Source organism: Glycine max, chromosome 12, assembly GCF_000004515.6.
Source record: "Glycine max cultivar Williams 82 chromosome 12, Glycine_max_v4.0, whole genome shotgun sequence".
In the NCBI taxonomy this organism is placed as follows: domain Eukaryota; kingdom Viridiplantae; phylum Streptophyta; class Magnoliopsida; order Fabales; family Fabaceae; genus Glycine; species Glycine max.
The window spans coordinates 33,188,127-33,211,464 of NC_038248.2; positions in this window are offsets into that span (position 1 = coordinate 33,188,127).

Consider the following 23,338-nt stretch of genomic DNA (forward strand, 5'->3'; position numbering starts at 1 on the left):
GTGGGAGAAAATAATGTAGTTAAAGAGTTTTAAGCATCTCTGGAGGGGATGACTTAGAATCTTTAATTCATCCATGGTCAGTGCACTTTATGGTGCCCATGTTTCATACCTTGTATGTTGTGTATGTTCATGGGGGTGTAGTGACCTTGTCAAATATCCCTGGTGGAGGAAGTAGAGTGGTTAAAGAGTTTTAAGCATCTCTGGAGGGGATGACTTAGAATCTTTAATTCATTCATGGTCAGTGCACTTGATGGTGCCCATGTTTCATACTTCATATGCGACAAAAATAGTATAAACTTTGTCAGTAAGTACTTGTGGTTTCTCCTGAAGAGGAATACTTGTATTAGGGGGTATGTCACTCGATTTGGAACTCCCTTGAGACCCAGGCTAATCACCGTGGGGGGTGGGGTGGGGGGGGGGGGAGTTGCCTGTGCACGATAGGGTGACCTCGACACTTACTATCTAGTTTTCCTAAGTGAGAGTGTCGTGTGGACACACTTAGGCTATTTCCTCGGGGATGGTACCACATTGCATTTGAGAGTTGAGGTCAAGTGCATGCATCATACTGAGCATGATTGATTGGAACTATGGACTGATGATGACTATTTGTTGAGTGTGTGTTGGACTAGTGAATGTTTGTGTAAGCTTATGATATTTGTTAATGTTTTCTTACTAATTGTGGTTATTTGATTTTTGTATTAATTTCCTTTATAATAAACTCACCCCTCACAATTTTTGTACCGTTTGATTGGTACCTGTGAACCTTTGTTCGTGAGAGCAGATGACAGCAGTAAAGGACGAGAAGTGAAATTCTTTTGTGAAATCACCGAGCCGACGTGATGACGTTGGGATTATTTTGGAAGAGAGTTGTGTTTTGTTAATCAACTCCTCCATAGCTGGTTCCGTAATTCTTTTTGTTGATTTGAAGATGTAAATCACAAATTTACTTTCCATTATGTGTATGATGTGTATTGAGTCACTATTCCTATATATATATATTCACTTGAGTAAATGGTGCGTTGTTTGGTGAATGTATGTTGAGAAAAAAAATTATTCTCATTTTTCATAAGCAAATTAACAGAGTTCTCATTGAAAAATTGAAGTTTCTCGCGGTTTAAAGTGGTGATATCATAACGACGAGGCGGGTCGTTACAGTGTACATGACACAACCTGAAGGATTCACATCATTGGTTGGTTGTAATGAAGTTTGCAAGTTGCAACGATCTATATATGGATTGAAACAAGCTTCTAGAAGTTGGAACATTCATTTTAATAAGACAATAAAAAAGTTCGAGTTTGTTAAATGTGAGAAAGAGTCGTGTGTTTACAAAAAGGTTAGTGGGAGTGCAATTAGATTCTTAGTGTTATATGTAGATGACATATTACTAATTGGAAATGACATACCAACATTGCAAGGCACAAAGATTTGGCTATCAGAACAATTCTCCATGAAGGAGTTGGGAGAAGCAGTCTATATTCTAGGTATAAAGATTTATAGAGATAGATCTAAAAGGTTGCTTGGACTCTCCCAATCTATGTACATTGATATTATCTTAAAGAGATATAACATGGATAATTCCAAACGAGGCTATTTGCCTGTAGGTGTTGGAATTACTCTTAGTAGAGAGAATTGTCCAACAATTCTTGAAGAAAGAGAACGCATGAGTGGAGTACCATATGCTAGTGCAGTGGGAGCTATCATGTACACCATGACTTGTACATGTCTTGATGTCGCTTATGCACTAGGTGTAACTAGTCTATATCAAGCAAACCCTGGTGAGGAACATTGGAAAGTGGTTAAGACCATACTTAAGTACTTAAGAAGAACTAAAGACCAATTCCTCATTTATGGAGACTCTAAATTGAAACTGAAGGGTTATATTGATGCAAGCTTTGCATCAGACAAAGATGATAGCAAATCCATTTCAGGATATGTTTTCACTTTAAATGGTGGTGCAATAAGTTGGAAAAGTTCCAAGCAAGCTATGGTAGCAGATTCAACTACTGAAGCAGAATATATAGTGGCAGGTGAAGCCGCTAAAGAAGTTGCTTGGATGAAAAAGTTCATATTTGAAATTGGTGTGGTTCCTTCAATAGAAGAGTCGGTCCCATTATTGTGCAACAACAATGGGGCTATTGCTTAAGCAAAGGAACCAAGATCACACCAGAAATCCAAACATATTTTGTGAAGGTATCACTTGATTAGAGAGATAATAGAATGTGCTAACGTTAAGATTGAAAAGGTAGATGGAAAGGAGAATGCAGCAGATCCCTTCACCAAGGCGCTTGACATAAAAGATTTTGACAAGCACAAATGGGAATTAGGAATGAAGTTCATGAATGATTGGCTCTAGGCAAGTGGGAGATTGTTGGGAATAAATTTGTATGCCCACGATCCAAGTCATCATGCAATCAATTCTAATTTTTAATAATAAAGTATTATTTTATTTTCATTGTCATATTTCACTATTTGATTAAATGGTTCATTTGATAATGTCCTTGATTAAAATTAAAGACTTGTTATTATAATAGAGATTATGATAATGAGAGACAAATTTGTTCTAATTTTAATCTAAACCGTTCTTTATCATAGGATTATTGTAAATAGGATATCAATAATCCGGATAAATTAATATGTGTGATAGTATTTATTGGATAAATATTAATAGATCTCATTTATTAATTTGCATATATAGATGGGTCACATGTTAATGTGATCATTGAACTGACTCAATTGAAATTTTCTAATGGTTAAAATTTACCATAAACTGTCAATAGAAAATTCTCAAGAAGAGGTATAATAGCTTTCTTTGACCTGAAATTGTCATAGTAATTAACAGGTTATTTGTTTTATTTTGATTCAGGACACCTAATGCTTTAAAGCACTTGTTGAATGGATATTGGATATGATTAAATACCTGTAAAATTAATGATTAATCAAGAAGGAATTCATCAACTCTTGGTAATGAGTTTGAGCTATGAATAAATTGTATCCTGACCAGGAAAATTAAATGAAAGAAGAAATGAGTTTCTTAAGTCATTATGAGTTAACTCAAAAGGGTTTGACAATAATACCATACTCTAGAGTTAACCTAGAGCTATAAAGATGGAAGAAATTATTACACTACTCTTCTAATGGTTCTTGAAAGTAAAATGTTACTTCATGCTATCCGGACGTTAAGGAGTGTTGTTAGACGCCTACCTTGATTAGTATATTTGATTAATAAATTATCGGCTTAGTATTGAACCTACGGGGTCACACACAAACGAGTATTCTAATCTCTGTTAAAGAAATTATTTTAATATTTGATGATTAATTAAATTAGAGAATTTAATATGATCAAATGATTAATTGATTTCAAAAAGGTGAAATATTATTATATTTTTGTTAGCACTGAAAATATAAATAATATGAAAGATTTGGTGAAATAAGAGAAACAAACATGTATGATTTTGTATTTGGAATTTGGGTTGAAAAGGCGGCTAGATACAAATTTGACTTGGTCAATTATTATTTCAATTTTAATTGCTAAATGGTTAACAATAAAAGGTAACAAGAAATAATATAGCTTAAAAAAGGATATTATCAATAATGATTTTGATTTGATCATAAATTTGGTATCCTTAACGTGCTATAAATAAAGTCTTAGACTGCACGTTGAAACTATCCCAATATCACTTCTCTATTCTTATTTTTTCACTTGTCAAAGTTGTTGACGAATAGAGGTTAGTCTCGGTGTGGATACATGTAGAGTCTTCACACTATTGAAGAATTTTTATGCTTCAAGAACTCGTCAACAGGTACACTTTTTAATCTGTCATCTATTTATAATATAATTTAAATACAAAATAGATCATTTTATTCCGCAATGTGTGTTTTTGAACACCTTTTTTCCTTTCAATTAATGCCCATACACCACCAGGGTAAAAGGATTTTACACAAACAAACAATCAATCACATTCATCTATTTTGTCACCTTAAATAATTATGTTTTAATTAAATAAAATATAAGATAAATATCTATTTTGTTCTTGAATTTGTATCATCTATTTTGTCACCTTAAATAATTATGTTTTAATTAAATAAAAAATAAGATAAATATCTATTTTGTTCTTGAATTTGTAAAAAGTATGATAAATTAGTTCTATCGTTAGTTTTCTCTATTTACTCAAACGTTGTTCTTATGTGACACTTCCATTGATGACGTGATAGCAGACAATTGCCATGTGCCATCCACAAGGTTGTCATGGGTCAAAAAATTGACTTTTTCCCTTAACTTAATAATTTTATGTCATTTTAGTCCCTAGATTTAACTACTTATTCATATTTTGATCCATGAACCTAACACATTGTCATTTTGGCTCTTGAATTTTTTTTTTATTTTCAATTAAGTATTTTAAAATTATTATAAATACTTTTTTGAAATAGAGAATAGTTGTGTACAAATTAGAAATTTCAAATTGAGTAATTTTAATTATTTAAAAATATTATAAGAGAAAAAGAGTTATGCACTCTCAATGTAAAAAAATTTACATAATTATCCAATTATAATTCATCATGTATGATAAATTTGTTGATTTTTAAAATAATTATCTTACGATAATTTAAAAATGATTTATAATTAGATGACGGTATAAAACTATTTTATATTATCAATACATGGACATTAAACTCATATTATAAATTTATAAAAGATATTACAAAAGTTTGATTGAAATTGAGAACATTTAAAATTAAGAAGATGTGCGATGCACATGAGACAGCACAATAAAAATACATCCAAAGGTACAAAAACAAATACGATAAATTCTAACAACAATTAACAAATAAATATTTACCAATAAAAAATATTAGTTATGTTCTGATGATTTAATATATTATATGTCAATTGAATAAAAAAACACATAAATTTTAATATGGTTTATGAATATAATAGGAAAAATGTGAGATTAACAGAAAACTTGAACCCAAGAAACAAAAAGTAAGAAAAAAATGAAGAATAATCCAATCCACTGATTGCTTACTTCTTTCATCATCAGAGAAAAATGTCTCAAACACAAGGACAGGAAAAAAAATTGTAGAATATAAAGTAAAAGATTTTCAATTTGATTGGTTGATAGGTAAATATAGAAAAAATTTCAATGAAAAAAAATCATAAATAACTAACTAATCATCATAAATTAAATGTGTAATTGTACTCAACTAGAATATTATTGATTTAAGGGAAAAAAACTGGATTTTACATATCATAATTGTCCATAAAATAATTTGTATTTATATTTTGTATTCAAATCAACATGTACTTTAAAATTCGAGAGAAATGTTATAGAGGTTTTTTTCCATAATTATACCTATTTAATCTAGAATATTTCCAAAATACACTAATTTACTAAAAAAAATTTAAACTACACTAGTTTCATGGGGCAGTAAAGAAGTCAGGTTTGGCCACCCCTACTTCCTTGTGTTGATGTTTTTTTTATAATTTAAATTATTAAAATAATATAAATATATTTTTAATTGGTTTTAAAAATACTTTTTTATTAAATTAGTTTTTTTAAATTTTTTTGTAATTTTTTTAAGAGTTCATTAAATTAATTTTTTTAATAAGAAAATGATATTATTAAATATAATTATTTTTTTGTATTGTTTAATTTACATAAGACATTTTTTAGGTGAATATTTTTTTAAAAATCTGAATTTTGTCTAATAATATATTTATTTTAGTAAAAAAATTAAAAATTTTAATATTATTATTTTACTAAATATAATTTGTTTGTTTATGTTATTAGATTTATTTAAAAATGATAATACTTTTTGTTTAACAATTTATTTATAGAAGAACATTATACTACAATATTAATAAAATACTTAAACAATCACATCTGTTTAAGGAAAAACTTAAGATGAAGACATGTTGGTACAATTATTTCTGTTATGGCCATGTTGCTAGCAAATTTCACATTTTTTCTATTTTTCTGTTCATTTTCGTCTTTGTCAATCTCGGTAGAAATGCGAGTTGAAACGGTTCATCTCAATGAGAATGCGAGTTGAAATGTGACACCCTTTGTAGTCATCTTTCTCCTTGGATTAGGACCCCACTAATCTCCTTCATATTCTTGCTAGATTGACTCGACAGTAAACCAAAGGAGTTGTAGTAGACGTGCAAAATATGTAGTAAAGTGAATAGCGATAACATATAGTTCATGAAATCAACATTGATAGATTTAGCAGGCAATCATGACGTGCGTGAGAACACAGTAAGTGTTTAGCCTGATATTCACCACAATTACACCTTTAGAATTGTAACATTACTCTAAATCTTCCTTCTAGGTGGTCTGAGTGTTTGAAGTGGGGATTGGATCTATATTACAATAAATGTGTGGTTGTGTCTCTCGAATTCGTTTATAATGTGTGTGTTTGATTCTTGTTGACCGCTATTCATTGCAATTGTATTTTTTAATATGTTTCATTATTCTCGGCTATCATCTCAGTTATCACACTTTTAAATTTTATGTTTATTGTATAAGACAGATGTATCAATTATTTTTTCACTGTATTCTTTAATTTGTTTTAATACTATTAACTAATTTTCTTATTTTTTAATTAACGGACATAACAAAACAAAAACATCAACAACATATAAATTTAATTAAAAAATTACATGCATCGTAACTAAAAAATTATATTATAATTTTCTCCAATTTTTTCATTTTTCTTTATCTGTATATATCTCTTAAAAAAATTTACAAAAAAAATTAATTTAATAAAAAAATATTTTTAAAACCAATTAAAAATATATTTATATAATATAATATTTATATTATTTTAATAATTTAAATTAAAAAAAAAAAAAACATAACGTATGGAAGTCGGGGTGGCCAAACCCAACTTCCCTACTGTTCCATGAAATTAGTATAGTTTAAATTTTTTTTTTTAGTAAACTAGTGTATTTTGGAAATGTTTTAGATTAAATAAGTGTAATTATTGAAAAAAAAAACCTGTTATAGAGATTGTCACGTATAAGTTTCCTTTTTAAAAACATTTTGTTTGTATATAATATATAGTATTTTCGTTTAATTTCCGGTGTCTACATGCAAAACTTTTGGAACGATGAAGGATACCATGGAAGATTATTATTCAAAATTGTGAAAATATTTATTCCGAATTTCCAAAAGATATTTATATAATAAGTTTAATAAATATTCCGATTGATTTTAATCATTATTATAATAATTGCTACAGTAATAATTATCATTATTACAATAAATCTGATTGCAATCGATTAGTCCACGTTATAATTAAGAAAACATTTCAATCAAATTATTTCAATATATTGTTAACGAATATAATGTGTAATAAAACATTCCTTTTCGTTTGATAAATTTATTGTTTAGAATTCTTGAAAATGACACGTGTAAATATTATTTTAATAGAATATTTTCATATGTATATAATATAGATAAATTTCTTATTAATAAATAAATTATCTGTTATGACATTTAAATTAACTTTAGATATTTTTCAATAATATAAAAAATCTATAAATTTTTTGATATAATTTACCATTGTGCGGACACTATTTTTTTTTTTACTTGCACGGTCACTATCATATATATATAGAGAGAGGGGGGATTAAATTACGCCAATGTAACTTTGACAACTATTATATCATTTTTATAATTTGATATGAGATATGATTTTTATTGATGTATCCGTTGAATTATATCTACATATTATTAAAATCATTTGTATTAATGATGTGAATCGCTCTTGTATTACTTCAATTTGGATCAATTCTAGGATGAAATTCGCACACCAATTGAGCTAGAAACATATTTTAACTTTTAATCGTTTCTTAGCCTACAGAACTCAGATTGGGATGCTTCCAAATCGAGGTGAAAGGGGATATTCTGAAGAGTATAGAAAGGGGACATATTTTAACATGTGGTAAACACTCTTCCCAAGTCCTAAGATTTTTCTTAATGATAGCTCTAAGAAGAGTAGAAAGAGTTTTATTGACCACCCCAGTTTGTCCATTGGTTTGGGGATGACATGTAGTTGAAAACAACAATTTAGCTCTAATCTTACCCCACAAAGTCCGCCAAAAATGACTAAGAAATTTGGAATCTCGATCACTTACAATACTCCTAGGTAAACCATGTAATCTTACCACCTCTTTGAAGAACAAATCAGCAACGTGACAAGCGTCATCTACCTTCTTACATTCTATGAAGTGGGCCATCTTAGAAAACCTGCCAACCACCACAAAATCGAGTCCTTTCCTCCCTTGGACCGAGGCAAACCTAGAACAAAATCCATTGAAATGTCAATCCAAGGATGTTCAAGAACTGGCAATGGAGTATACAAACCATGTGACATGACCTTGGATTTAGCTTTCTTGCAAACAAGACATTTATCACAAAACTTATGCATATCATGCTTCATGTGAGGCCAATAGAAATGCTCATGTAAGGTGTCATATGTCTTTTGTACCCCAAAGTGTCCCATTAAACACCTTCATGTGGCTCTCTAATAAGCAAGTCCCTAACTGAACCCTTAGGCACACAAAGTCTCATGTCCCTTAACAAATACTCATCATGCCTAAAATACCCTTAAGGTGCAGTATGAGAACATGTTTGATATATTTTAGAGAAGTCAGCATCATGGTCATACAATTCCTTAATGCACTCAAAACCAAGAAACTTAGTTTCAAGGGTAGACAATAATGCATACCTACGGGATAGTGCATCAGTGGTCACATTATTCTTACCTTTCTTGTGCCTGATTACATAGAGGAATTGTTCAAGAAATTTCACCCACTTGGCATGCCTCTTATTCAACTTTCCTTGTGCTTTCAAGTTTTTCAAAGACTCATGATCACTGTGAATAACAAATTCCTTGGGCAAGAGATAATACTACAAAGTCTGCAAAGCTCTAATTAAGGCATACAATTCCTTATCATATGTAGAATAGCTAAGAGCAACCCCGGTCAGTTTCTCACTAAAATATGCAATGGGATGCCCCTCTTGCATCAACACAATCCCTATGCCCCCAGATGGATTACATTCAAGCTCAAAGGATTTAGCAAAATTAGGCAAAGCAAGAACATAAGCATTGGTTAACTTTTCTTTCAAAGCAATAAAAGCCTTCTCTTGTTGATCCCCCCATTCAAAAATAACATTTTTCTTAACAATTTCATTTAGAGGTGCAACCAAAGTGTTAAAATCTCTAACAAACCTCCTATAAAAACTTGCTAGGCCATGAAAACTCCTTACCTCACTTATATTTTTGGGGGTTGGCCAATCTTGAATGGCTTTCACCTTCTCTGGATCAACCTGCACTCCCTATGAGCTAACAATAAATCCAAGAAAAACAACATGGTCCATACAGAACACACATTTTTCCACGTTAGCATACAATTTCTCACACCTAAGTGCTTCCAAAACACACCTCAAATGCACAACATGATCATCATAAGATTTTGCTATAAATAAGAATATCATCAAAATAGACCGCAACAAACTTTCCTATAAATTTCCTCAAAACATGATTCATTAATCTCATGAAGTTACTAGGAGCATTGGTTAACCCGAAGGGCATAACCAACCATTCATACAACCCATATTTAGTTTTAAAGGTTGTTTTCCACTCATCTCCTTCTCTAATCCTAATTTGATGATATCCACTTTTCAAGTCAATTTTAGAGAAGACGCAAGCACCATACAATTCATCCAACAAGTCATTTAACCTAGGAATGGGATGTCTATACTTTACCGTGATGTTATTGATGACTCTGCAATCAGTGCACGTCCTCCACATCTTTCTTAGGGACTAGAATGACTGGAACTACACACAGACTCAAGCTTTCTTTAACCCACTTCTTTTGCATCAAGTCTTCAATTTGATTTTGAATCTCCTTGGTTTCTTGGGGACTGCTCTGATAGGCTGGCCTATTAGGCATTGAAGCTCCTAGAATGAGATCAATTTGATGCTCAATGCCCCTAAGAGGGGGTAGACCTTGAGGCACTTCTTTGGGAAAGACATCTTCAAAATTCTACAACAAAGAAGAAACCTCTTTTGGAAGAGAGTTAGTAGGACATACGCCCTTTTAATTACACTATTTACTCAAAAGTAAGAGTATTGGCTTTCTCAATTGCATAGCTCTTTTCACTTCTTTTTCTTTTATAAACAGATTTAATTCTTTTCTCTCTTTCTCTTTAGCACCCTTTTTCTTTTCTCTTTTCTCTCTATTTTCTTTTCTTTCTCATTTTTAATTGATCCTCACTAACTTCTCTTGGAGCCAATAGCGCAAGATTGGTTTTGCGATCTTTATGCACAAAAGTGAACTTACTGGTGAAACCATCATGCATGACTCTCTTATCATACTACCAAGGTCTCCCAAGAAGCAAATGACAAGCCTCCATAGGCACCACATCACACAAAACAGAATCTTCATATTTCCCTATGGAGAAGCCCACTTCAACTTGCCTATTCAAAGTCATCTCACCATCTTCACTAAGCCATTGAAGTTTGTACAGTCACGGGTGTGGCTTAGTCTCCAAATTCATTTTTGAAACCAACCTTGCACTAGCCATATTAGTGCAACTCCCACTATCAATAATCAAAAAGCATAACTTCCCTTGGATAAGGCACCTCGCATGAAAAATATGTTGTTTTGACAGTCATCCAATTCAACTGCTTGACTACCCAACATCCTTCTAATCATGAACAAATCTCCTCCTAACTCTTTTTTCTCTTCATACTCCTCTTCATCGCTAGATGGGGCAGATTCTGAAGAAGATTCACTAATTATTTCTCCATCCTTCTTAAGTAACATAGTCTTCTTAGTTGGACATTGAGAAGCTATGTGACCTCTTCCCAAACACTTGAAGCACTTAATCTCACTACTCCTTGCTTTCTTGAGTGCCTCATCAGACTTATTTTGATTTCTTTGAGCTGTAACATTGGGATTATTTGTTGATGACCCTCCTTCCTTCTTATTTCTATCCTTCCAACCAGGAAAGTGAAAATTAAATGAACTCCTCCTCATGGCACTCTTTCTCTTCAATTGTTGTTCCACCTTAGAAGCTTGATGTACTAAGTCTTCCAACTCCACATAATTTTGCAACTCCACAACATCCCTAATATCACTATTTAGCTCATGTAGGAAACAAGCCATAGTAGCCTCTCGATCCTCCATAACATTAGCTCTAATCATGGAAACCTCCATCTTCTTGTAATACTCATCAACACTTCTACTACCTTGTGTGAGTCTTTGTAGCTTGTTATGAATGTCTCTTTGATAATGAGAAGGAACAAATATTCTTCTCATCAACCTCTTCATTTCTTCCCAACTATCCACTAAGGGTTCTTCATATCTTGCCCTTTCCATCTGTAATTGGTTCCACCAGATGAGAGCATAGTCAGTGAATTCCATGGCTGCCACCTTCATCTTTTTATCCTCGGTGTAATTGTGGCATGCAAATAGTTGCTCAATTTTCATTTCCTACTCTAATTATGCTTCTAGATCACTCTTTCCTTGAAAATGGGGTATGTACAACTTTACTCCTTTAATTATGTCCTTTCTAGTATCACCCTCATTATTTCTCCATCTCCTCCTTCTATCTCCACCATCATCACCATTTCCTTGATTTTCTAGTTGTTCAATTCTCCCATACAGCTCCTCTGTATGTTCTGCCAACATTCTTCACATTTGGGTTGTAATGGCATGAATCAACAATCTATTGTCTCCCCTTGGAGGAGGGGTACCATCACCACTTGTACCTGTCATATTTCAAGTAAAGGACAAAAAAAATGAAGTAATTGGACCTCACCACTCTTCTCACATGTTTATACTTAAAGATGTCCCACTCGTGTATAGTGCTCTCTTTTATGGTTTTTTCTATAATGTTTCACTCTTTTCCTTTTACCATTCTTTCCCTCACTTAAAGTTCTTACTTGAACCAACAACTATAATCAAGCACTTTTAAAGGTAGCAATCACAGAGATTAAACAAAAATCTAGCACCAACAAATGCAAAGAAGTAGTAAAGAACAATTTCACTAACTTAGGAATTTAATCAAACAAGTGGGGTGCAATGAATTTAATGAACACAATTGATGTACTTTTTTTTAACTTCTTTTACTGCAAATCTTTTTTCTTTTTTTTTAAATGCTTTTAATATTGAAGTATATAATTTTGGAATGAAACTTTGAAGTTGCAACAATTGAGAATGAAACTGAATTAAAATTCTCAACAAAACAAGCAACTATTTAACACTCAATAGTAATTGTTTCGCCCCTGTACTATTTGTTAAAATTGGTGATGTGAAATCTAACCGACAGGTGTACCGAGTCGTGCAAGTAATAATAAAATGGTAAGAGCCGAGTATCGAACTCAAGGAACTTGTTTTATTTGGCAAAGCATCATTCGATAGGCAGACATATGTGCAAAGAATTGATTATCATGAATTAAAAACAAAAGTGATTTCTATTCTAATTGAAAACAATAAATATGAGCAAGTGGATGTGAAAACAGATATGTAAAAGCGTTGGATCCTCCTACTGAGATACTTGATGCAATTAAAAGTATTTCTCTATTTAAGGTTATTTTTGTGTTCTATGCTGAGGGCTAAAATACCAAACACCGATGTCTCGTGAGTTTGGACTAATTCAAATTAAGCTTTGTTCTCATATGTCTCTTATTGAACTTAACCTAATTGAATAACGTTACGACTACAGCATAATAAAAACTAAATTACCGCACTCCGTGTCCAGACATACGATAACTTAGCCCTGTCCTATCCAGTTCTAAGGATGCAGCATATTTTCCAATGCTAAAGCTCCTAACAACACATACAAATGGGTGATCAAGCCACAAGCATGCGATAATAAAGCACAGATAGAAACAATGAACACATAAAATAACTTTAAATAGATAGGATAAGAGTTTACATCAAGTACTCAGCAGAATTCCGCAACAATGGGTTTAGCCTTCCATCACAAGGAAACACCTTTTACAAGCATGAGAAGGGGTTTGAGAGCAACTCACAGATACACCGTGGGCAGGATGTCTCCTCCACCTCTAAGGACCAAAAAATCACTCAAAAACCTAGAATCTACCTAAAAGCTAAGGTTTTTGCTCCCTTGCTCTGTTCTGCGCCTCTATTCTCTGTTTTTCACTATTCTCCGCCAAGCTCTCTTTTTTCTCTTCATTTCAGGCTTAAAAAGGACTTTTTGACCTCAAAGGCACGCTTAACGCCATTTTCGCGCTTAGCGCAAGTAAGTGAACATTCGCTGAGCGAGCTGGGCGCGCTTAGCGCAGGAAGAGACAAACATCTCGCTGAGCGAGCTAATGATGCATTGAGTGCGCAGAAGCTTCTCAGATTCTCCTTCAGATTCTCCCAACTCGCTAAGCGGGCTGAGTGCCTCGCTTAGTGCATGACTCTCGCTAAGCGCACAAGCCTCACTTGGCGAGACACCAGCTGCTAGCCTTCACAAATTTCATCCTTTTTACCTGAAATTGAAGTTGAAACACATTAAATTCACAATGTTGGGCATTTCTATTGAACAAAACTAAACTAAACCTAAAAATAAGTACAAATCTACAAAAAGAACCATAAATTGGGGAAAAGACAAACATTTTATAACATTTTTCTATACAAAAGTTAGTCGTAAATGACGACTAACAAACTCCCCCAAATTTACAGTTTTGCTTGTCCTCAAGCAAAGAAAGAACAGTTCACTTGTCCTCAAGTGACAAAATCACAGTGGTTATTCAAAATTATGTTTGTTTCCAAGCATTCAATAACATGACACAAGTGGCATACAATGCTTCAACCAACAGCTTTTCACAAGATATGCAGTTTTTCAAAGATATGAACATGATAATTAGGCACTTAAGTGAAATAAGTTAGTAAGCAAGACAGATATCAAGGAAGGATCATCAAGCCAATGGCTCACGGTCATTGTTTCTCTCAAGCACAAGTGTTTAAGGCTATTTCTCAATCAACAACCAACACAAGTCTCCATCTTTGCAATTCATCTCATGCCATACAGTCACAAACACACAAAATTGAATCCGAAGGACTTTTCTCGGCTTGTAATGAGGCTGGGCTGCAAACAAATCATGGTTTTTCTGGGATGCAAAAGTCTTAAGTTCTAGGAGAGCATTCATCCTTATATCAACCCTTTTCTCTTTTATTCCAGCTTTTATTACTTGCCTTTCAATATTTACAACACATAGCTTTGACAACAGCACAAACTTAGCCTTTATTTTAGCAGCTTTTACTTGCTACTTATTGATTTTTCTATGTGTTCTGTCATCTTTTTACCACAATTGCTGTCACCCAATAAACTCCTCCAAATTTGGGACAAATTTGCCTTGAACTATGATGCTCTCCTACAACCTAAGACAAGGTAGATGGAGATTATAATTTACAAGCTCAGGGTTCAAGTCAATCAATCAAATTTTCAGCTCAACATGGGTGCAAGGGATAATTAATTCATGCACAAGGTAAGCTTTTTGGCTAAGTAGCTATCTCAGTCAATCATGGCCTTCATCATCTTCAAACTCATGCATTCATTCAGTAATTATATATTCATGCAAAAATCGGTACTCAATATTAGTCGTTCTCTCACAATTAAAGATCACACACTCACCGGGTTGTGGCTAATGATTACCTTCATAATCAATCTGTCAAACCAACTAACATTTTCAACCATGTATCTAATCCATGTTTTTTCTCTTCTAATTACTGAATACTTATTCAAAGCATATGATCTACGCATTATTATTCACTCAATTCATGCCACTTATCAATCCAATTCATTCAACAAACACAAGATTTTCAATCAAATCAAACCACTGCAATAACAATCAAAATGCAAACTGTTCACAAGCTTTCAAAATTTTCTAACTAAATAAATTGAATTATAAAACTGAAACTGAAAATAAAATGTATCTAAAGCAGGAAAAATAAATAAAAGTTCTGTCATGGCTCCTCTTGTGCAGCAGTGGGCTCATCCTGGGTTGAAGCTGGCTCGCCATGAGGTGAGGAGGGAGCATCCTGGGCTGGCTAGGGTGTCTCCTAATTGTAACAGGCCAAGGATCCCAAGTGCTTTGCACTGCGGTCATATCAGCTGCATAATCCGCATCAGCAGTGCCATCCTCCTCCCTAGAGACCTCCAAAACTGGTGAAGTCCGTGGAGTAGCCTCTGGAGTGGCCTCGCGAGGTACCTCCTGCTGTGGCTGAGGCTCTTGGGCTGCGGAAGCCTCACCTCCCCCCAAAGTAGAAGGCTAGACACCTGGCCAGGCCACCTGTGCCATGAACTCATCCATACTGATAATAGGCCGATGCTGAGCCGAGTCATGCATACTCTACATCACCAGGCATAAGCCACGGTGGATGTTCTGCAACATAGGAACTGTGACCTTGGAGCATCGGCACTATGCTGGAGCTGAAGATGGTGGAGCAGAGGTGCCGGTCTGAACTGAAGAAGGAGCAAGAGGAAGTGGTGGTGCTGAAGTAGAGGGGGATGAAGCCGGAGAAGGAGCAGGTGTAGAGGAAGCAGGAGCAAGAGGAGCAGCTGAAGATGGACCCTCAGATCCTCGAGCCCGTGCCTTGCGGGTCCCTAGAAATTCGATCATGGGATCGTCTAGGTTCCAGCAGTTCTTCTTAATCAGATCCTCGAGGAGTTGGATTGGGCCATCTGAGAAATCTGATGTGAAATGAGGAAGCCTACATCCATGTCCATCTTCATAACCAGCCCATAGACTAACCTTGCCTTATCCATATTAAGATTGGACGTGAGAGAGGTGGGGGCGAGGTTGGAGTATGAGAGCACACTCCATGTCTGGGCCAAGGTAGTTAGATCCTTCCTCAGGAGCTTGCAAGGCACTCCTTCAGCATTAAGAACAAATCCTTGTCCTGGAATACAAAGCTTAGAGGCAAGCTCCTGAGGATCCGTGCGTGACCTACAAAAAATAGAATAAGAGGGGTATTGCTCCCCTGGCTGAATGACAGGCGGCATCTCCAGAAAGGCATTCAGTGATTCCGCATCGAACTTAATTAGCCACCCTTTGACTCGAACCTGGTTTGGTGATTTATCTTCTGGATCATATAGGTTCGAGTAAAACTCCTTGACCAGGGCCACATCAATGTGCCCATCCATGAACTGGGTCAAGGCCTTGTGCCAGTTCCGCCTGATCAGCTCCCGACGGAATTCGTTGTATTCTGTGACGAAAAGATTAACATTCCTCTCTGGAAGGATGTTCCGGGAGTGAATGTTCTGAGAATAACGTTCTCAGGCCCCCTCAGAAGTGAATTTGGTAGTGTCATAGGGCTCCTGAGGCCGGGATGATGTGGATTTCCTCTTCCTAGAGGCCATCTGCATAAAAAATGAACACAAGAATCAAGTTTGACAGGTTTTTATTTCAACTGAAAACAGAAAAATAAAATTGAAAAATAGACTGGGCGCTTAGCGAGACTGACTCGCTTAGCGCACCTTATGAAAATAACAACACTCGCTTAGCGCACAGCGCGCGTTTAGCGCGACAACACCAAAACAAAGACTCTGGCTAAGCGAGACACACTCGCTTAGCTAAAACAGCACAATGGCTAAGCGAGCATGGCTCGCTAAGCCTTATCCTCTAATAGAGAGCTAATTGCACTTAGCGAGACAAGCTCGCTTAGCGTGACACACTAAACAGGCTTAGAGCCAACAGGCGCTTAGCCCAAATACACTACTGGAACTTAATTGGCTTAGTGAGAAGACTCACTAAGCCCAATTCCAAAATAAAACAAAACAGAGAAGAAATTACGCTTAGCGTGCGGTGCTCGCTTAGTAGATGAACAAAATCACAGAAAACACAAATGCCTTGAGCTTAGCGAGATTGACTCACTCATCCGAGGCTTATTCAACCAACAGGGCTGAGTGGCTTAGCGAGAGGACTTGCTTAGCCACCAATAGAAGACAAAAAGACTCTAAGAGTTTGTCCTAACAAACTAACTCACTAAGCGCAGCATGTCGGCTTAGTGAGTTCATACAAGCTGAAAATAAAAACTGGAAATTTAAATACTCGCTAAGCCCAAGGTGCTATGGCTTAGCGAGTTCATACGAGTATTCAAACATATGAACAAAAATGATGAACACGCTTAGTAGGACAGCGCTGGCTAAGCGAGTTCATCCAAAAACCCAGAAAATCAATAGAAATTGATGAACTCGCTTAGCGCACAGGCGCGCTTAGCGAGAGCATAAAAAAATCCAGAAAAACTTGGGCTTTTCAGCCCCCTACCTTAGGCCTCTATTAGGCCTCAAAACCTAATCAAAAGCATGTACATTATGTGCAAAAATAAACCCCTAACAACATAGCATCTAAATATTATCCTAATAGTAACATTGCAAAGCACAAAATCAAAGCTTAAAACTAGCTATAGTAGTCTTCTATCCTAAGGTTCGAAGCAAAAATTTAAAAGTAGAAAAATGAGGAATACTTACTTGGATATGGAGAAGATTGATGCACAGGAAGCAATAGAAGCAGAGGAAGATGAATGAACAGTGCAGAGAATGCAAGGTACGAATGCACAAAGGAAACTGCCTAAGGCAATTAAGCCTTATTTTTGGCAGTTTCGTCTGTCTCGCTTAGCGCAAGTCACTCGCTAAGCGAGCACTCAATGAATTTTGAGTTTTCAGAATTCAAACTCGCGCGCTTAGCAGGCAGACTCGCTCAACCCAATTCGAAAATATGACATTCTAGAGAAGAAATTTGGCTTAGCACGAAAGGTCGTGCTTAGCGAGTTCTGCAACTCTAATTGGTTTGCAACTCTCGCTTAGCGGGCCATGGGCCGGCTTAGCGAATCGAATGCTTCCTGATGCAGTAGTGGAGCTCACTTAACGAGTGGCTCTCGCTTAGCGCTATTCCAAACCCGAGAGGGATTTGGGCTTAACGGGTATGACCTGTTGGGCCCAATTCAAAATAAGGTCCAACAGAGAAGGAATTGCGCTTAGCGCACAGTGGGCGCTTAGCAAGATGAGTCTGTGCACTTAGCAAGGTGACTCGCTTAGCCAAATTCCAAAAAGCTGAATTTCCAGATAAGGTTTTGGGCTTAGCACACAGGGCTCGCTTAGCGACACTCCTTCAACTAATGAATAAGGGTTGATGTGCTTAGTGCGAGAAGTGACTCGCTCAGCATGTGAAGGATCATTCGCTTAGTGCACGAGGCATCCTGAGCGAGTGGATGACTGAAAAAAATTTCTAAATGTTTCCATCCAGAGCTTCCAAAGAAGCTTGATCAACCCCATTTTCAATGCAAAACATGCTGAATATTCATTCAAACAATCACAAACAAGTATTCCCAAACTAGATGCAATGAACATAAAAATAAAAAGGACTGGGTTGCCTCCCAGCAAGCGTTCTTTTAACGTCACTAGCTTGACGCATCTTACTTTATGGATTAGGGTCAAACTTGGTTCCAACTTTCAGAACCTTCTCCTCCTCAACTTCATCCATCTCAGAACAGACATTTTGGTTCAGCAACTGCTTTTCTTCCTCAAATAAGTTGAAGCTGATCTTCTGATTATCAATACCCATCTCCAGTTTCTTCTTTCCCATATCGACCACACAGCTGGCAGTTAAAATGAAAGGACGTCCCAAGATCAAAGGGATTTCAGAGTCCTCTTCTATGTCCATTACAACGAAATCAGCTGGGAAAGTGAATTGCTTTACTCAAACCAAAACATCTTCAATAACTCCATATGGCCTAATGATGGAGCGGTCAGCTAACTGTAGAGTCATCTTGGTTGGCAAAATTTCCAACTCTCCTAACCTCCTACACATGGAGAGTGGCATCAAATTAATATTGGCTCCTAAGTCAATGAGAGCTTTGCCAATAGAAACTGCACCGATCGAGCAAGTAATAGTGACACTGCCTGGATCTTTATGCTTTGGTGGAAGGATGCATTGAATCATAACACTATAGTTTCCTTCCACTACAATGGTGTCACTATGGATGTACTTGCTCTTTCAAGTTAGCATATCCTTTAGAAATTTCGAGTAAAGTGGCATCGGTTGTAGAGCTTCTCCGAAGGGCATAGTGATCTCCAATTTCTTGAAGATATCAAGGAACTGAGCTAGGTGCCGCTCCTTGTCTTTCTTTGAGGGTACCAATGGATATGGCACCTCTTTCCCTTCAGATGGAGCTGCCTCCTTTTTCTTCTCTCTGGCACGCTTACTCTTACTTTTCTTCTCCTCTTCTCTTCTCTCATTTTTTTTCTTTTTTTTCCAATTTTTTTATTTTTTTATTTTTCTTTTTCTTTCTTTTTCTCATCATCTATTTCCTTTTCACTCTTGTTTATTGTATTCTCATTCTCTTAGTCACCCTCCTCATCTTCCACTTCCTCAAGTTCACAAAAAGGGTCCACTGGTTCAGGTGTTGGTTTAATCCCCAACTGTTATTTATCTCTATCCACCATCTTCTAATCCTTCTCCTCTTCATCCATGGTTGCCATCCTGCCACGAGTCATCACAACTTTACACTCTTCCTATGTATTGTTTTCCGTGTTTGCTCCAAATTTGTTGGAAGAGTTGTCAGCTAGTTGCTTGGCCAACTGCCCCACCTGGATCTCTAAATTTTTAATGGCTGACTCAGTGCTCTTATGATTTGACCATGAAACCTGCATGAATTGAACAAGAGTTTCTTCCAGCTTTGTTGTCCTGTTGTAGAGGTTAGGCCTTTGCTGCTGAGGCCTATTGGATGGCCCTCTCTGGTCTTTGTTGAATTGATTACCAGGATGAGCTCTCCACTATCCATACTGCTGGTTATAATTTTGGCCCTGTTGAAATCCTGAGAATCCACCTGCATTAAAATTATGTCTAGGCTGGTTTCCCATGTAGTTAACTTCATGTGCATAATCCTCAGTGGAAATGCAACAACCTGACTCTTGAGCACCACCACAAATAGCATAACCTGCAACTTGCAAAACAGAAGAAGGTGAAGGTTGACTAGTAGAAAGCTGAGTTGGCAACTTACTTAATGTTTCAGTTAAAGCTTCAAGCTGCTTGGACAACAATTTATTCTGAGCCAACAAAGCATCTTGTGGTGACAACTCCAATAAACTCCTTTTGGTGGGGATATGTGTTTTGTCACGCAAGATTGCATGGTCACTAGCAGCCATATTATTAATTAACTCCATTGCTTCTTCAAGAGTCTTCAATTTAATTTTAACTCCTGCAGAAGCATCCAATATCTGCTTGGACTGCGGCCTTAACCCATCAATGAAGATGTTCAGCTGTATAGGCTCAGAGAATCCATGAGTTGGAGTTTTCCGCAGCAAGCTACGGAACTGTTCTAGAGCTTCACTCAAAGATTCATCAGGAAATTGATGAAATGAAGAAATTGTAGCTTTTCCCTCAACTATCTTGGACTCAGGAAAGTATTTCTTCAAAAACTTGTCCACAACTTCATCCCAAGTCCTTAAGCTATTACCTATGAATGAATGCAGCCACCTCTTGACTTCTCCAGATAATGAAAATGAAAATAAGCTGAGCTGAATAGAATCTTCTGGCACACTGGCAATTTTAACAGTGTTGCATATCTCAATATATGTTGCCAAGTGTGCATATGGATCTTCATTGGGTAGACCATGGAACAAATTGCCTTGTATTAAATGAATCAAAGAATGTGGATATGTGATATTGTGGGCCTGCACCTTTGGCCTTGCAATGCTTGTAAAGAACTATGGCACAACGGTGCTAGATTAATCTTCAAGGGTCACCCTCCTTGGTTGCTTTTCAGCCATAATGTCATCTTTAGGCACTGCAGTGATGGATTCCCTTGTTAATGGAGAATTTGAAGATGATGACTCAGAAAATTGAGCCTCTTCAAGGATGGAAGCTATTGTTCTGTCCTGTAAAAGTTTTCTTCTTCTCTCTACGTTGTTTCTTCTGCAAGCTGCTTCAATTTCCAAATCTAATGGGACCAATTCACCTGCAGAGGATCTATGCATACAAAACACTAATAGAAACAACAGTTAACCAATCCAAAAGAAAAAAATTGTTGAAAACTAACTAAATATTCACACTAACAAACAATCAAAGAATAAAGAATAAATGCCTACCAATTGACTAAACTTTCCAAATAAAAAGAAGTTCCTCGGTAACAATGCCAAAAACTTGTTTGAGCAGAACTCCCCAACAATGGGTTTAGCCTTCCATCACAAGGAAACACCTTTTACAAGTAGGAGAAGGGGTTTGAGAGCAACTCACAGATACACAGTGAGGAGGATGTCTCCTCCACCTCTAAGGACCAAAAAATCACTTAAAAACCTAGAATCTACCTAAAAGCTAAGGTTTTTGCTCCCTTGCTCTATTATGCGCCTTTATTCTCTGTTTTTCACTATTCTTCGCCAAGATCTCTCTTTTCTCTTCATTTCAGGCTTAAAAAGGGCTTTCTAACCTCAAAGACGCGCTTAGCGTGAGTAAGTGAACATCCGCTGAGCGAGCTGGGCGCGCTTAGCGCAGGAAGAGACAAACGTCTCGTTGAGCGAGCTGATGATGTGCTGAGCGCGCAGATGCTTCTCAGATTCTCCTCCAGATTCTCCCAACTCGCTAAGCGGACTGAGTGCCTCGCTTAGTGCATGACTCTCGCTAAGCGCACAAACCTCGCTTAGCGAGACACTAGCTGCTAGCCTTCACAAATTTCATCTTTTTTACCTGAAATTGAAGTTGAAACACATTAAATTCACAATGTTGGGCATTTCTACTGAACAAAACTAAACTAAACCTAAAAATATGTACAAACCTACAAAAAGAACCATAAATTGGGGAAAAGACAAACATTTTATAACACTATTCTATACAAAAGTTAGTCGTAAATGATGACTAACAGTAACTTAGCCTAAATCACATGGATTGAAAAGATTAAACTTTATGAACAATGATGAACATGGGATGAAATCCAAGAGCATAAATGCAAAACTGTATTGACTGAGCAAGAACTGAAGAAAAAGACATTGAGAAATTGAAAGAGTAAATTATAACCAAACAAAAGGATGTAACAAAATTGCACAAATCAAATTGTGCAAACAAAATTTAGGGGTTTAGGGTTACCCAAAAATGCAAAACATGATGGATGAACTCAACCTTATTTCCAACCCTAGAACCTTGCTCTGAATATCAAATGATGTGAATCCCCCTTACCTGGCTTCAATTTGGATCAATTCTAGGATGAAATTGGCACACCAATTGAGTCAGAAACGTATTTTAACTTTTATTCATTTCTCAACCTACAGAACTCGGATTGGGACAATTCCAAATTGAGATGAAAGAGGACATTCTGAAACACAATTTAAACACAAAAAACACCAAAAAAAGGTTAAGTAAAATGAGAGATATGCAAATAATAAATTCAGACAAAATTACAAAATTAGCATTGCAGAAATTAATAAGGACACAAAAAATGCGAAAGGAAGAACAAGATAGGCGCCACAAACAATGATGTCTGATAAGCCTTGAGGATCACCACAAGAATTGAACAATTCTTGATAAGATCAAATGGTTCAAGGAAGAACCCTAGTAAAGACAATTCTCCCGCTTCAATGATAAAACCAGCAAAATCCTGTTTCCATTCACTTCACAATTGATTTATACAAATCAATTCTTGTGTACTTGGTAGAAAATAAATGAAACATAAAATCTTAATATTGTAAGCATAACTAAAAAGTGCAACAAATATATCTAAACATTAATAATGAATTGTATAAGAGAGAAGTTGGGGAAAATGGATTAAAAAAAAGTAAAATACAGCTTAAGATTTGAACTCTTATACTTTGATTATCTATTTATTTATCCATCTATCAAATTATTAATTAGTTTTTAATTAATCAATATAACTACTTATTTTCCAAAATAAAATAAATTTCTTTAGTTTTATGATATAAAAAAAATTGAGTTACCATTTAAAAAAATGAAAGTCTTTTATTTCTTGAAATTTTTTGTTTCTTCAATTAATTATTAATCTTTATTACGTATTCTATCACAGTATGTCAAATGGAATGTAAGGTCGCTGCAATCCCTAAATCAGCGATAGATACAACTCTACGTCCCAAAGGCAAAGATTAAACCTCTTTATTAGTTTTTCTTTGTTTTGTTTTGAAGTTAACCTCTGTATTAGTTTGAACATTATTGTATTTTTTTATTTAAATTTACTTGGGTTCTTTATTTGTTAGTAACTGTTTTCCTTTCATTCACATTATGTATAGTAAGTGTTGTCTCGAGTGAAAACACATAAGGTTTATCCAAATGATTCTTTCATATTTGAGGTATATATATACATTTTAT